Genomic DNA, 14,201 nt, shown 5'->3' on the forward strand with positions numbered 1-14,201 from the left:
AGGACAGAAGGGTAATGGATCACATTGGGTCACCCAGAAGAGGAGGCCGTAGATCAAGGCTAATGGATTATTCCCCACCCTCCTTCTCCTCCTCTGCCTCCTTCTTGCTTTAGAATCTTAATGTTAAAAAATTATTTATTTGGCTGCACCAGGTCTTAGTTGCAGTATGCAGGATCTTCGACCTTTATTGTGACATGTGGGATCTATTAATAGTTCCCTGACCAGGGACTGAACCTGGGGCCCCTGCATTGGGAGCTCAGAGTTTTAGCCACTGGACCACCAGGAAAGTCCCAAGAATGTTAAACTTTTAAAGTAAACTGTAATTCATATAACAGTAAATTCACCACTTTATTGTGTATAATTCACTTGTTTCTATTCATGACATTGTATGCGTGCGTGCTAAGACATTCCAGGTGTGTCTGACTCTGTGTGACCCTGTGGACGTAGCCCACCAGGCTCCTCTATCTATGGGATTCTCCAGGCAAGACTGCTGGAGTGGGTTGCCATGCCCTCCTCCAGGGGATCTTCCCCACCCAGGGATCGAACCTGCATCTCTTACATCTCCTGCACTGGCAGGCGGGTTCTTTAACCACTAGCGCCACCTGGGAAGCCCATGACATTGTATGCTGCTGCTGCTGCTGCTAAGTCACGTCGGTCGTGTCCGACTCTGTGCGACCCCATAGACAGTGGCCCACAAGCTCCCCTGTCCCTGGGATTCTTCAGGCAAGAACACTGGAGTGGGTTGCCATTTCCTTCTCCAATGCGTGAAAGTGAAAAGTGAAAGTGAAGTCGCTCAGTTGTGTCCAACTCCTAGGGACCCCCTGGACTGCAGCCTACCAGGCTCCTCCATCCATGGGATTTTCCAGGGAAGAGTACTGGAGTGGGCTGCCATTGCCTTCTCCATGACATTGTATAACCATCACCAATAGTGAATTCCAGAACACTTCATCATCCCAGGAAGAAACCCATTGCCTGTCGGAGTTACTCCCAGTTCCCCCCTCTTCTTAGTCCCTGCTAACCTCGCATCTTTCTTTTCCTATGGATATGCCTGTTCTGAATCTTTCGCATAAAAGGAATCATAAGGTATGTCCTTCTGTGTCTGGTATCTTTCACTCAGCATAACTTTTTCAAGGTTCATCCGTGTTGTAGGGTGTGTCAGTACTTTATTCATTTTTTTGGCTATATAATATTCCATTAAATAGATATTCCACATTTTGTTTATTCATAAGCCAGTACATGGATATTTGAGCTGTTTGTACCTTCTGGCTGTTAGGAACAGTGCTGCTGCGAATATTCATGTACAAGCCTTTGGGTGAGTCTGTGTCTTCAGTCCCCTTGGGTGTGTGCCTAGGAGCAGAATTGTTGGGTCGCACGGACACACTCAGATTCTTGAAGGACAGCACCAGGCTGTCCTTCCTACCAGATGTGGGAGCCATTTAAAGACCAGGCACAACTGGTCCCCAGACTGGGGGTGGTTATTCCACTGCCCACCAAGGGATAGCATCCTTGACTCTGGGAGATGCTGACTTAGGAGCTAAGGCGAGGGAAATCTGTAGGGATCAGTGTATAGGCATGTAGCAGTAGACAGCCCAAGGAAACCAAGGGAGCAAACTGCGATACAGGAACTGAGAGCAAACAAGTCCACGCACAGGGGAGCCTTGCCTAAGAGCAGAAAGACGAATGCTGGCTGTAAGAGGAAGGAATTGCTTCTCAAGCTTCAGAATATAAAAAAATACCACATTTTCTATTTTTGTAAGTCTTCATATCTGGCCCCAAGCTTCCATTTGCCAAGATCAACAAAAATCCGATACGACTCCCCCCTCCCCCACCCCCGCACCCCTCCAAAAGCAATGGCTCTCTTTCCTTCCCATGGGTTTTTTCAGGAAAACTAGAGGGGAGGCCCTGCCACCTCTGACTTCTTGGTTATTTCTGAATAGTTGTTGTCCAGACCCCGGCTCCAGCCTCCGGTTTCAGCAGGCCTCTCTGACCCCTTCTGGGGATTCCACCTCCGTTCCCCTCAATACACCATTTTGCGCAGCCTCGCGGGCAGTCTCAGCAGATGCTCTCCATTAGCTGAGGTCCTCATCCAGAAGAGTCCTGTGTGGGTCCACCTCCCTGGTACCCAGCCATTAATCAGACAAGTTAACATCAAAACAGATGTTAAGTCTATAAGCTGCATCCCTGGGAGAGCCCAGATTCTGGAACACAAAAGCCTTTTCACCCTCAGGGAAAATCACCCCTTAATTTCTTCCCTGTGATGAGTCTTCAGTAGCAGAAATCTCCGAGCGGCCAATCCATCCCTTTTATTTGCTTGTTTCATTTTCGTTTTGGCTGCATCAGGCCGCTGCACAATCCTCGTTGCGGGCCACAGGCTCCTCTCTAGCGACGATGCTCAGGCTTAGTTGCCCCTGGAGTGTGGGATTTTAGTTCCTTGACCAGGGATCGAACCTAGGCCTCCTGCACTGGAGGTCAGATTCTTAACCGCTGGATTGCTAGGGAAGTCCCCTAGTCCATTTCTTGATATCATGATTATATTCATTTGTAGTCTCATAGCCATACTCGAATCACTTTTGTAGTTGAAAAATGGAGTGATGGACTTTGAATTTTAAAGATTTAAACATGTCAGAGGAGAGTGTGTTTAACAACTCTTTGCAGTTTCTTTTCTTTTTTTTTTTTCTCAACATTGTTTTGGATCTTTTTATTGAGGTGACAAGACTTACAGCAAGTTTCACTTGTAAAATGTTTTATTTTTACTTCTGTCTACCCTGCAGAGTGCTCACCACCAAAAATTTACTTTCCTTCCATCACCATACAGCTGATCCCCTTTATCCATTTTACCCTCCACTACCCCTTCCCCTCTGGTAACCCCTATTCTGTTCTCTGTATCTGCGTGTTCAGTTTCGTTTGATTTGTCTTGGAACTTTTGCCTTTTAACTGCCTTTGAACCACATTCTCTCCAGTTTAGGATGGCTGTGAAAATCAGATGAATTAATAAAACCATTTTGTGTGCCCCACATATAACACTTGGTAAGTGTTACATATGGGACATATAATGTGTAATATGTAATGCATTGTCCTTTATAAACCGCCCTAGATGATTGTAAAGAAAGTCATCAGCTAGAAATGTTAAGTACAAGTTAGGGGCGGGAAAGGGGTTGGGAGAAATATTATTTATGACACTAAGTCGAGCCATCTGCCGAGGCTGGGGCCAGACAGCCGGAGGAGCCCAGCGGGTGTAACAGAAGGAGAGCACGCAGGCAGTGGTCTGCTGAAGGAGGCTGCACCCGCCACCCTCGTGGGGTTGGGAGGAGCCTTCTCAGCATCCCAGCTCCAGCTTTGGGGAATTAAAACCCATGGGGGCCTCTTGATTGAAGGCAAAGTCACAGTGCATCCACACAAAGGAGGCAAGGACTTATCATCACTTGCAGATCCCAAAAGTGAGGAGGGGGCACAACTGACTCCAGCTGACTCCAGGAAAGACAATTCCCCATCCCAGGCCGCAGTGAGCATGAGGTAGAGAGGAGGAGAGCAAGCATCTATTACTCATGAAGTCCTTGGGCGGAGGTCACTAATTTTTCACAGGCTTCCCTGTAAGCGGTAACTTTAAAAGGCGCCCCGAGGATACTGAAGTGGGAACTTGGAGTGATATCCTCCATTTGAGTCTTTATCCGGATGTCCAGACTCTGGGTGTGAGAAGGATTATCACAGCGTACAATGTCTCAGCAGCAACTCAGAAAGACAAAGTTGTTTTTCTCAAAAGGTTTTTTTTTTTTTTTTCCCCGCGCATCACACCAAAGTCCCAAGAAGATGGACAGTGAGGCCCCATGAACAGATGGTGAGAATAGAAACCCCACCCTGGGTAAACTCCCAACAGCTGGGACCAATCTTTCCACTTCTACCATTACTTCCTACAGCAAGATTACAGCCAACTAAGATGCCGAACTCGTGAAGCAAACCACCCCGAGCTGAGCTGCCTTTGTGTTTCATTTTCAGTTACACCATGAGAATCCCCTCCTGTCCCTCATCCACCCAAGGGCCCAACGTGGCCAGTTGCCCTGAGGCTTCTTCCTTAATCTTCAGAAATACACCTGCCCCTCCTCTCTGCCCCTCATCCTGTCCCTTCTTCCCTTGTCTCATCTCCCAGTGAGGAGGCTTGAAGACGAGGACCAGCTTTGTGAGCCTCCTGCTCTCTCCGTTGTTTTTGGTTCATTCCTGAATAACTCAGGATAAAACCAAGGAAGAAAGTGACAGAACCTTAGGGTTTTAAAAATGCAAATTCATGACTTACCCCAGAATCTCAAACCCAAATAAATGCTGCCCACAATGGCCAGACAGCAGGGTTTGGGGCATGAGAGGAAGCGAGCTGAAAGCTCTTGCAGGCTTTGTAAGCTGTGTGTGTCCAACATATAGGTCCTTGTGTGATAACTCCTGGTTTACAAACAGTGATTATTGTTTTAGAAAAAAACTCAAGACAACCATGCAAGCCCAAGAAAACCCATTTATAGGCTTTGCAACATCTAATAGATAGTAATCTTTTTATTCAACCACTCAGCTTCCTCCACCATGCTAAAAATCAGAAATATTACTTTATTGAAATGAGTTCAGTTCACACATTTTAAAATCTTATGTCTATGACCAATCACAGATTGCAGGGTAGCCACAAACCTTCAGTTAGTGAAAGAAGATGCATTATCTGAAAAACACCATAAAAATGAAGTGCAACGACTCAGTAAATTTACTAAAGTCATTTAATTGTAATTTAAGATTGAGCGTATTTTTTGGTATGTAAATTATACCTCAATAAAATTATTTAAAGAGGTACAGAAAAGTGCAATACATTGTGGGCTGCTGTAATTGCCTGATAGACGAACACGCATGCCCATTGATGGGTGTAAATACTCTTTGCTTCAGTCTCTACTATTCTTGTACACAGAAAATTTAACATTCAATCCAAATAGCAAGCTATCCCCCACCCAAAAAACAAGATGACATGAGGTAAAACAGTCAACAGAACCAGACACAGAGGTGGTGCAGATGTGGAAACTATCAAACCCTTTAAAAAGAACTGTGACTAATGTATTAAAAGGGCATAGTGGGAAAAGTGAACACTAGAAAATGGTTAAATCAAAATTCTGGAAAGGAACATCATTTTTATGGGCTAAATTCCCCCTTGATTCATCTGTTGTAGCCCTAACCCCCCAAGGTGACTGCATTTGGAAATAAGGCCTGCCCTAGCAGACTAATGAAACCATGATATGAGATATGAGAATTCCTCAACAGGCTTATTAGCAGAGGAAAGAAGCAATGAGCTTGAGGAAAGGTCAATAGAAATGATCTACACTGAAACATAGGGTGTGAAAAGGGAGGACAAGAAAAACAGCATCCCGGAGCAACAGGATAGTACAAGATGGTCTTACATGCGTGTTACTGAGCCCTCGAAGGATGAAAGAGAGGAAGATGGAAGAAGAGATAAGAGCTGACATTTTCCAAAGTGCATGAAAAACAACCAACTCCAGATATAGGAAGCTAAAAGCACCCCATCAAGATAAATACCAATAAAAACAAATAGCATGTCATTGTCAAACTGCTCAAAATCAGTGATATAGGGAAAACCTTAAAGTCATCCAGAATGAAATAATGAAATGATCCATAAGGAAGATACTGCATTCTGAAGACTTCACACCGGGTACTATGCAAACCAGAAGAGAATGGAGGGACATGGTTAAAGAGCAGAAAGAAAGGACTTAGCTTGTGGTCCAGTGGTTAGAACTCCACGCTTCCATTGGAGGGGGCACAGGTTCAATCCCTGGTTGGGGAACTAAGGTCCTACAAGACATTCAGTGTGGCAGGAAAAAAAAAAAAAAAAACAGGAAAAAAAATGTACTTGCAGCTTATTTATTCTCCAATATCCTTGTCTCTAAGGATCCCAGAGCTGGACTGTGAAGAAGGCTGAGCGCCGAAGAATTGATGCTTTTGAACTGTGGTGTTGGAGAAGACTCTTGAGAGTCCCTTGGACTGCAAGGAGATCCAACCAGTCCATCCTAAAGGAGATCAGCCCTGGGATTTCTTTGGAAGGAATGATGCTGAAGCTGAAACTCCAGTACTTTGGCCACCTCATGCTAAGAGTTGACTCATTGGAAAAGACTCTGATGCTGGGAGGGATTGGGGGCAGGAGGAGAAGGGGACGACAGAGAATGAGATGGCTGGATGGCATCACTGACTCGATGGACGTGAGTCTGAGTGAAATCTGGGAGTTGGTGATGGACAGGGAGGCCTGGCGTGCTGCGATTCACGGGGTCACAGAGAGTCGGACGCGACTGAGCGACTGAACTGAACTGAAGGGTCCCAGCACATGGTTTGTCACTGTAATATGACTGAGACATCTCTAGAGGAACCATGCGAGAAGAGGGAAGGAAAAGCCTGCCAACCCCGCAGGTGTAGTTTTGGGGAGCAGAGATGCCATCTGATTTCCTACCAAGTGAGCAGACGTCTGCCCTCACAGGACCTAGGTGGCAGAAGCATTCTAGAGTTGTGACAATAATTTCTTTTTTAGCATCTTGCATATATCATTTATTTAAGTATCAAAATGAAATATTATTTTAGGAACACAGACATTATGAAAGAAAAAACACACTGTATTTCTCTTCACCGAGGCTCCATCCATTCTGAAATGTGTGACAATAATTTCTGACTCTAAACCTCTGACCTGCCAGGTACATTCCATTCCACCTCACCCACTCCACGCTGTCCCTCCATCCACTTCAGTCAGCTCTCAGGTCAATTATTAACTGGGTCCGAGTTTCATCCCCTTCTTCCTTGGATGGGGGGATGTCTCTCTTCGATTTCTGCCCCGGTGTCTCCAGGTGCTGAGTAGGGGTTTCCTGTTCCAGTCCCAGCAGTTCTGGGATGGGGAGGGGGGGTGCCCTGCAGGAGATCTGCTGACATCCTGAGCCTTAACTCCCTCCCTGCACCCAGGCTCCCTCCTCGCTGAGGCCTGGAGAGTGTGCGGCCCCTGCCTGTGGTGCACCAGGCACCTGGGGACGTTTGGATTCTGTTGGGGCCTCGTTTGCCCCGAGGGGAGCTCAGCACTTGGGCCATCTCTGACAGCTCCCCGGCTTTCCCCACTTCTAGGGGCACAGGATTAGTGTCCCGGCTGCCCCTCCCAAAACAGTCAGAGTCCCCTAGGCTGTTTTTTTAAAACAGTTTTGTTGGTGTTCTTTGACATATAAAAAGTACATACCCTGAAGGTGTTTGATACACGTGTGCCTCATGGAAAGACCACCAGGATCTTTGCCGTCCCCTGTCCCTCAGCAGTGGCCCCTGGTCTCCCGTGTATCAGTTTAACGGTACCTGGGTCAGAGCCCCCCACCCGCCCCAGCGCGGGGACTGTGGGCTCTGAGCTCGCCCCTCCCCTGCCCTCTCCTCTGCCCCATGGGCTGGGGAGGCGATGGGCATAGGGAAGGAAACCCGCTCTCCCGGTTGTCCCGAGATCCCCCTCCTGTTTTGTCCCACGCCGTTGGTGGAGTTTCCTTGAGCCAGATTAGGATCTGGGGACTTTGTTTTCATGAATCCCAGCATCGGTGCTTGCGGGGTGCAGAACAGTCTAGTCCTTTCATTTCTAACACAGTCAGAACGTCCTCCTTTATGTATGATCCTGTCATACCGGCTGTGAAGCTGTCTGCCTGGTTTTCCCTAAAGAGTGGTGCTCCATATTTGTAAAATGAATACACAGCAAGCTGAAACTCCAGAGGCCCTAGGAGAAGTTTCAGCACCGTGGTCCTGATCTCTGTGGACTGGATGTCCCGCTCCCTTGAGTTCACCAGTGAAATCCACCCCTCTCGGGGCATGCCTGCTGCACCTCCAGGGACAGTAAGCAGGAGTCTATTTGCAGTTTTGGAGGAGTGGGCCCCGGGGACAAGCCCATAGGGGAAGAGAGGACAGGCTAGTGCCTGTCTGAGGTTGTCCTGGTGGTCTGGCCCCCTGGCCGTGGATGAGAACCTGAAAAGCTGTTTAGGTGTGAGCTGAGAACTTGGGGTTCACAGAGACTCCAGGTGATTCCAGGGTGCACGGAACTTGCTTTAGTGCAAACGCAGTCCTGACAGCCAGATCCTGGGGATCCCCAAAGATGCCTAAGGGAGACAGTGTGTGTGTGTGTGTGTGTGCCGTGGGTGTGTGCGCCGTGGGTGTGTGCGGGGCTGAAGTCCAACACCAGCAGGTGGAGCAAGAACAAGGCATTACGGTTTATCCCTAGTAGCCTGGCTTCATCTGAGCCTGCAAGCTGGTGAGGCCAGAAGACATTTCATTCACACACCAGTCTCCCCTCAAACCCCCCAAACCCTGCCACCCCACCAGGAACTTCAAACAGAGGTGAATTTTTCAGAAAGCATGTTATTGGAGGGGGTTAATATTTGAAGCATACGGTCGGGTAGGTTTTGACGTGTCCGCACCTGTAAACCCACAATCACACAAAAGCCCTTTGTAACCCTTACTCTGCTCCTCCCTGCCCATCTTCCATATCTCCACTTAACATATATAATCTTTCCTCTAGCTTTTAAAAAATCTTTTAAAACTAGTTAATTACTTTTGACTGTGCTGGGTGTTTGCTGCTGTGGTTGGGCTTTTCTCTAGTTGCTTGCGGCGAGAGGGAGCTACTCTAGCTGCCGTGCACCGGCTTCTCATTGCGGCTGCTTCTCCTGTTGCCAAGCGCAGGCTCCAGGCACACAGCCTTTCGTTGCTCCACAGCATGTGGAATCTTCCAGATCAGGGATCGAACCCGTGTCCCTGCATTGGCAGGCAGATTCCTAGCCACTGGACCACGAGGGAAGTCCTCCTTTAGCTTTTTTAAACAGATGGAATGCGGTTACTGTTACCGTTTTAATGGGTCACTTGCTTTGGTTTTGATCAATTGACCTTTAATCATTGTGAGTCATGTACTCCCGCTTGCTGGAGTGGCCCGTACACCCTGACTGGTTTGTGGATTTTATCTCGTTGGCTGCTGGATGTTTTCCTGCATTCCTGCAAACAATCTCGAGCTTAGTTCCAGGGTGCAGTGAAATGCGTGGATAGCTTTGATCCCTTTGGATCTCGCTTTTAAGGTGTGTCAGGAAGGATTCACACAGCTTGTAGCCTGGAGGTTGCTGCTCCACAGTGCTGAGGTGCGGCCGCTCGAGCGTTCCTCCCAGCGCCTCGGGAGCTACGGGAAGCTTTAGGCTGGCTGGTGGGAGCGGGCGCTGCCCGTGACCTCCCCTGTGCTGAGTGTTGCCCCCAGGTCCCAGGCTGGTGGGAGCGGGCGCTGCCCGTGACCTCCCCTGTGCTGAGGGTTGCCCCCAGGTCTCAGGCTGGTGGGAGTGGGCGCCGCCCGTGACCTCCCGTGTGCTGAGTGTTGTCCCCCTGCTTCCTCAGGCGGCCCTTTTCCTGGCCTGAGCAGTTCCTCACTCACAGCCGATGGCCGGCACTCTCGTGAGAGGAAGGGCGCTAGTGCCGTCTCTCCAGAACCCGCCGGTCTCCGGGTCCTCTCAGTGCTGCTCTCTCCTGGATCCTCCTCCCTGTGAACCCTGAGGCCTGGCTCTCTCTGGACACTCAGCTGCATCTCGTCCCCACACCTGGCCTGAAATGTAACACGTAAGCTGGGCCAGCGTAGGCTCTCCTGTCTGTTTCTCACCCCTCGGGGATGGGAATCCTTCACTGCAGCACATCCAATGTCTTGAAAACCATTGTTGGGCTTCCCTGGTGGTCAGTGGTTAAGACTTTGCCTTCCAGAGCAGTGGGTGCAGGTCGACCCCTGGTCGGGAAGCTAAGATCCCACATGCCTCAGGGACAAAAAAGATAAACAAGAGACGCGGTATGATAACAAATTCAATAAACACTTTAAAATGATCCACATTAAAAAAAAAGTCTTAAAAAAATCTTGTTATCTCATTTTGTTGTTTCCCATTTTTGTTTGTTTCAGGCATGAGGGTAAATTCAGTTCCTATTTCCCCATCTTGGCCTGAAGTGGAAGCCTAGGCAGAGCTTATTTAATACAAGGATCTGGTTGCATTAAAACTAAAGGAGCAAAATAGGACAGGTTTTTATTTCAGAAAGCAAAGTGTTAGTCACTTAGTCCGTCATGTCCAACTCTTTGCAACCCCATGGACTGCAGCCCACCAGGCTCCTCCGTCCACGGAATTTTCCAGGCAAGAGTACTGGAGTGGGTTGCTATTCCCTTCTCCAGGGGATCTTCCTGACGCAGGTATTGAACCCAGGTCTCCCACATTGCAGGCAGGTTCTTTAAGGTCTGAGGCACTCTGGGGAAGCCATCAGGAAGCAAACCCTGGAGGAACACAGGGAAGAGGTGGGATTACGTAAGCAGACTTTTGGCTGATTCTGAAGGAGACTGTTGTTGCGGTTGAAATAAGTGCTGCTGTAATTGCAAAACTATTTTGGAGCCTGCAATGGCAGTCAACCGCTGCTGTCTCTACCGGGGCTGCCAAAGGCTGTTGGAGCCCACAGCCATCTCTCGCTGATGGAGAGGCCACGAGAAGCTGAAAGGAAGGATTATGGCTTCTCTTTCTTCATCGGCCTTCCAAACTCTTCTTTGGACTTCCCGATGGCCACCTAGCCCACAGCCAAGGCAGGAGCAAGTGGGAAGTTGCAAAGACACAGCCCCCACAGTAGAGACCAGGGCTTGCAAGGACAGGAAGTCATCACCTATCTGCGTCTACATCTTGTACTCCCTTGCTGATCAGTGGTGTTTACCTTCTCAATTAATCATGTGGCTGTGAAGCATCTACTCCACTGAAGATTTCAGGTAGTTTATAACTTCTCATATTGGGGTCTGTTCTTTCAAGGTGATCTAAAGGACTTAAGCCAGATTCTCTCTTCCGACTCTACTAATGGAAATTAGTAGCCGTCCATCTTCCCTGACTGCTTGAAGGTAGTTCTTAGCCTCGTTTTTTCCAGATGGTATTCTCTGTTATCCCACCCTCGTAGCATTAGGATAACTCATGTAAGTAGGATCACTTACTACTGTAGAAAGAAACTGTGGAAAGAAAAAGACGTACGTTTTGCACTGCACTCTTTCACAGGAGGAATGGAGTAATGAGGGGCCTGGCTCTGCACATCTCAGCCCTCCCTCTTCCTGATTCCTAGCTTAGCCGGAAAGGACCGTCCGCCAGGAACATCCCCATGTGAGCCCGCATTTTTGGAAAGCCTTCAGGGACACTGCAGGCTGCAGTCATTCTCTGAAGATGAATAAGCAAGTAGTCAAATGAGCACAGAGTGTCAATGCTGTTTCCTTGGATGTACTTGTTTACCTCCTGGAGGGAGACATTTTTTAGATAATATTTATGAACAGCAAACATGTACTTACTTGAAAGTCTGTTTAAATGTTGCATGATCATTCTTGTCTCATTTTTCCACTGAAAATATTTGGATACTGATAAGATCATATAAGCCAAATCTGGGGGAAGAGGCATGTCTGTCTCTGATATTGGTAGGGGTGGATGTTATGGGGTGTTGATATAGCTGTTCTAACAAGGGCAGACATCACAGTGGCCTAAAAAGGAGAGTATTCCTTTCTTTCTTTTTGGTAGTTATAACTGTTATAAGGGCTGCCCAGGTGGCTCAGTGGTAAAGAATCTCCCTACCAATGCAGAAGACACAAGAGAAACTGTTATAAATGTTACATCTGCATTTTATTTTTCAAAAATTTTATGTTTTCACATAATTGATTAACAATGTTGCATACGTTTCAGGTGTACAGAAAGTAATTCAGTTATACATATACATGTATCTATTCCTTTTCAAACTCTTTTCCCATTTAGGTTGTTACAGAGTATTGTGTCAGAGTATTGTGTCTCTATGCTATGTAGCAGGTCCTTGTTGATCGATTTTATATACAGTAGTGTGAACATGTCCATTCCAAACTCCCAATCTGCCCCCAGGGGAGGTTATTTCTGCCTCACGTCCAGTACAAGTATAAGCAGTCTGGGCATGGCCCCGCCATGTCAGACATCCTGGCTCCTTTGGTTTTATTTCAGTTTTGATCCCACTCCTGGTCTGACTCCCACCACCAAGGCTCACCTGCCGGCCAGCGGAGGAGGTGAAGGAGGGGCAGGACATACCCGTTCTCTTCAAGGGCACGTCCTAGAGACTGCTCGCTTTACTACACTCCCGTCTCCTGGGGCAGGACTCAGTCACGGGACCCACTGAACCCCAAGGGAGGCTGGCAAATGTAATCCTCAGCTGGGAGAGGACTGTGTCCACTAAAACCTGGGGCTAAGGGAAAGATGGGTTTAGGGAGTCGCACAGCACCACCCACTCCAGTGTTCTTGCCTGGAGAATCCCATGGACGGAGGAGCCTGGTGGACTACAGTTCATGGGGTCGCAAAGAGTCGGACACGACTGAGCGACTTAACTAACTTAACTAACTAACTAACAGCAATCTCTGTTAGAACGACTTATTTTCCACAGTGGTTTTAAATTCCCAGCCTGGTCATTCCAGCATCTCCGCCATGTCTGTATTTGGTTCTGATGCTGGCTCTGTCTCTTCAAACTGTACTTTCTGCCTTTTAGCTTGCCTTGTAATTTTTTTTCCCCCCCACTGCTTGTCTTGTGGGATCTTAGTTCCCTGACCAGGGATCGAACCAGGGCCCTTGGCAGTGGGTGAAACTGCCATGGTGTAGTTGTTTTTTCCCCTGATTTTCCCTGGGTTTTCTCTGGGTTTCCCTTCAGATTTTTTCTTAAATAGGATCCGAGACATGCCGGTCTTTGGGCTGTTTTGCTGTTGTTTAATCGCTCAGTCATGTCCGCATGCTGCCTGGAGCCCGCCAGGCTCCTCTGTCCATGGAGATTCTCCAGGCAAGAATGCTGGGGTGGGGAGCCATTCCCTTCTCTAGGGGATCGTCCCTGCAGTCTCTCCAGTCCTGCAGTGGCAGGCGGGTTCTTTAGCGCTGCATCCCCTGGGAAGATGCACTACCCTGCACCCGGCATGTAGCCATTCATGCCAGCCCTGCTGAGCAGTGGTGTGCTTCAGTCTCTTTGGAGCTGCCGCCTCTTCTGCACATTTTGTGTACAGGGAATCATACAGCACGTGGCATTTTATGTCTGGCCTCCTTCACTTAGCATAGTGTTCTTTAGGCTCATCTATGTAGCAGCCTTTTCTGAAGGCCTCATTCCTTTCTGTGACTGGGCTGAACTATTTTTATGGCTGAGTAATATTCCATTGCACACAGGTGTGTGCATGCACCTGTGTAGGTGTGCACATATACACCTGATTTGCCTTGCTGAAATGACCGGTGAGGATGTGCTTGTTAACTGTCTGCTAGGACCTCTGTATGTTATTAAAAGTATTGAGGGCTCCCAAAACTTTTTGTTTGTATAGTTACATCTCGTGATACTTAGCATACTTAGATGCTAAAACGCCAAGAAGTTTAAAAAATATTATTTATTAATTCTTCAATGCTAAGTTGCTTCAGTCGTGTCCAACTCTGTGCGACCCCATAGACAGCAGCCCACCAGGCTCCTCTGTCCCTGGGATTCTCCAGGCAAGAATACTGGAGTGGGTTGCCATTTCCTTCTCCAATGCATGAAAAGTGAAAAGTGAAAGGGAAGTCGCTCAGTCGTGTCTGACTCTTAGCGACCCCATGGACTGCAGCCTACCAGGCTCCTCTGTCCATGGGATGTTCCAGGCAAGAGTACTGGAGTGGGGTGCCCTTGAGTAATAAACTCATTTTATGTTAACACCAGAGCGATGACATCATCATATATCATGTAGCTTCTGGAAAACCCCACCAAGCGCTTGTAAGGGAGTGAGAGAGGAAAAGGCAAATCACATCTTACTCACAGTTGACCCTTGGACAACCTGGGAGTTGGGAGCAATGACCCACTCTGTGCAGTAAAAAACCCCACAAGTTATAGTTGGTTCCTCATACCCATGGTTTCTACACATCCCTGGTTCTGCATCTACAGATTCAACCAACCTCGGATTGAATAACACTGCAGGATTTACTGTTGACGAAAATCCACATGTAAGCGGACCCACGTGGTTCGAACCCATGTTCTTCAAGGGTCACCTGTATTATGAAAATATTTTGATCTCACAGACTCCCCACCCCCCCACCCCCGCACAGTGAATAATGATAATCCAGTTTTACTCAAGTCAGATAAATAAGGTTAAAAACTTTTTTTTTTTTTTCTGGTCTGAAATTCCAGATCCTAAC

Source organism: Capra hircus, chromosome 13 (genome assembly GCF_001704415.2).
Source record: "Capra hircus breed San Clemente chromosome 13, ASM170441v1, whole genome shotgun sequence".
Lineage (NCBI taxonomy): Eukaryota > Metazoa > Chordata > Mammalia > Artiodactyla > Bovidae > Capra > Capra hircus.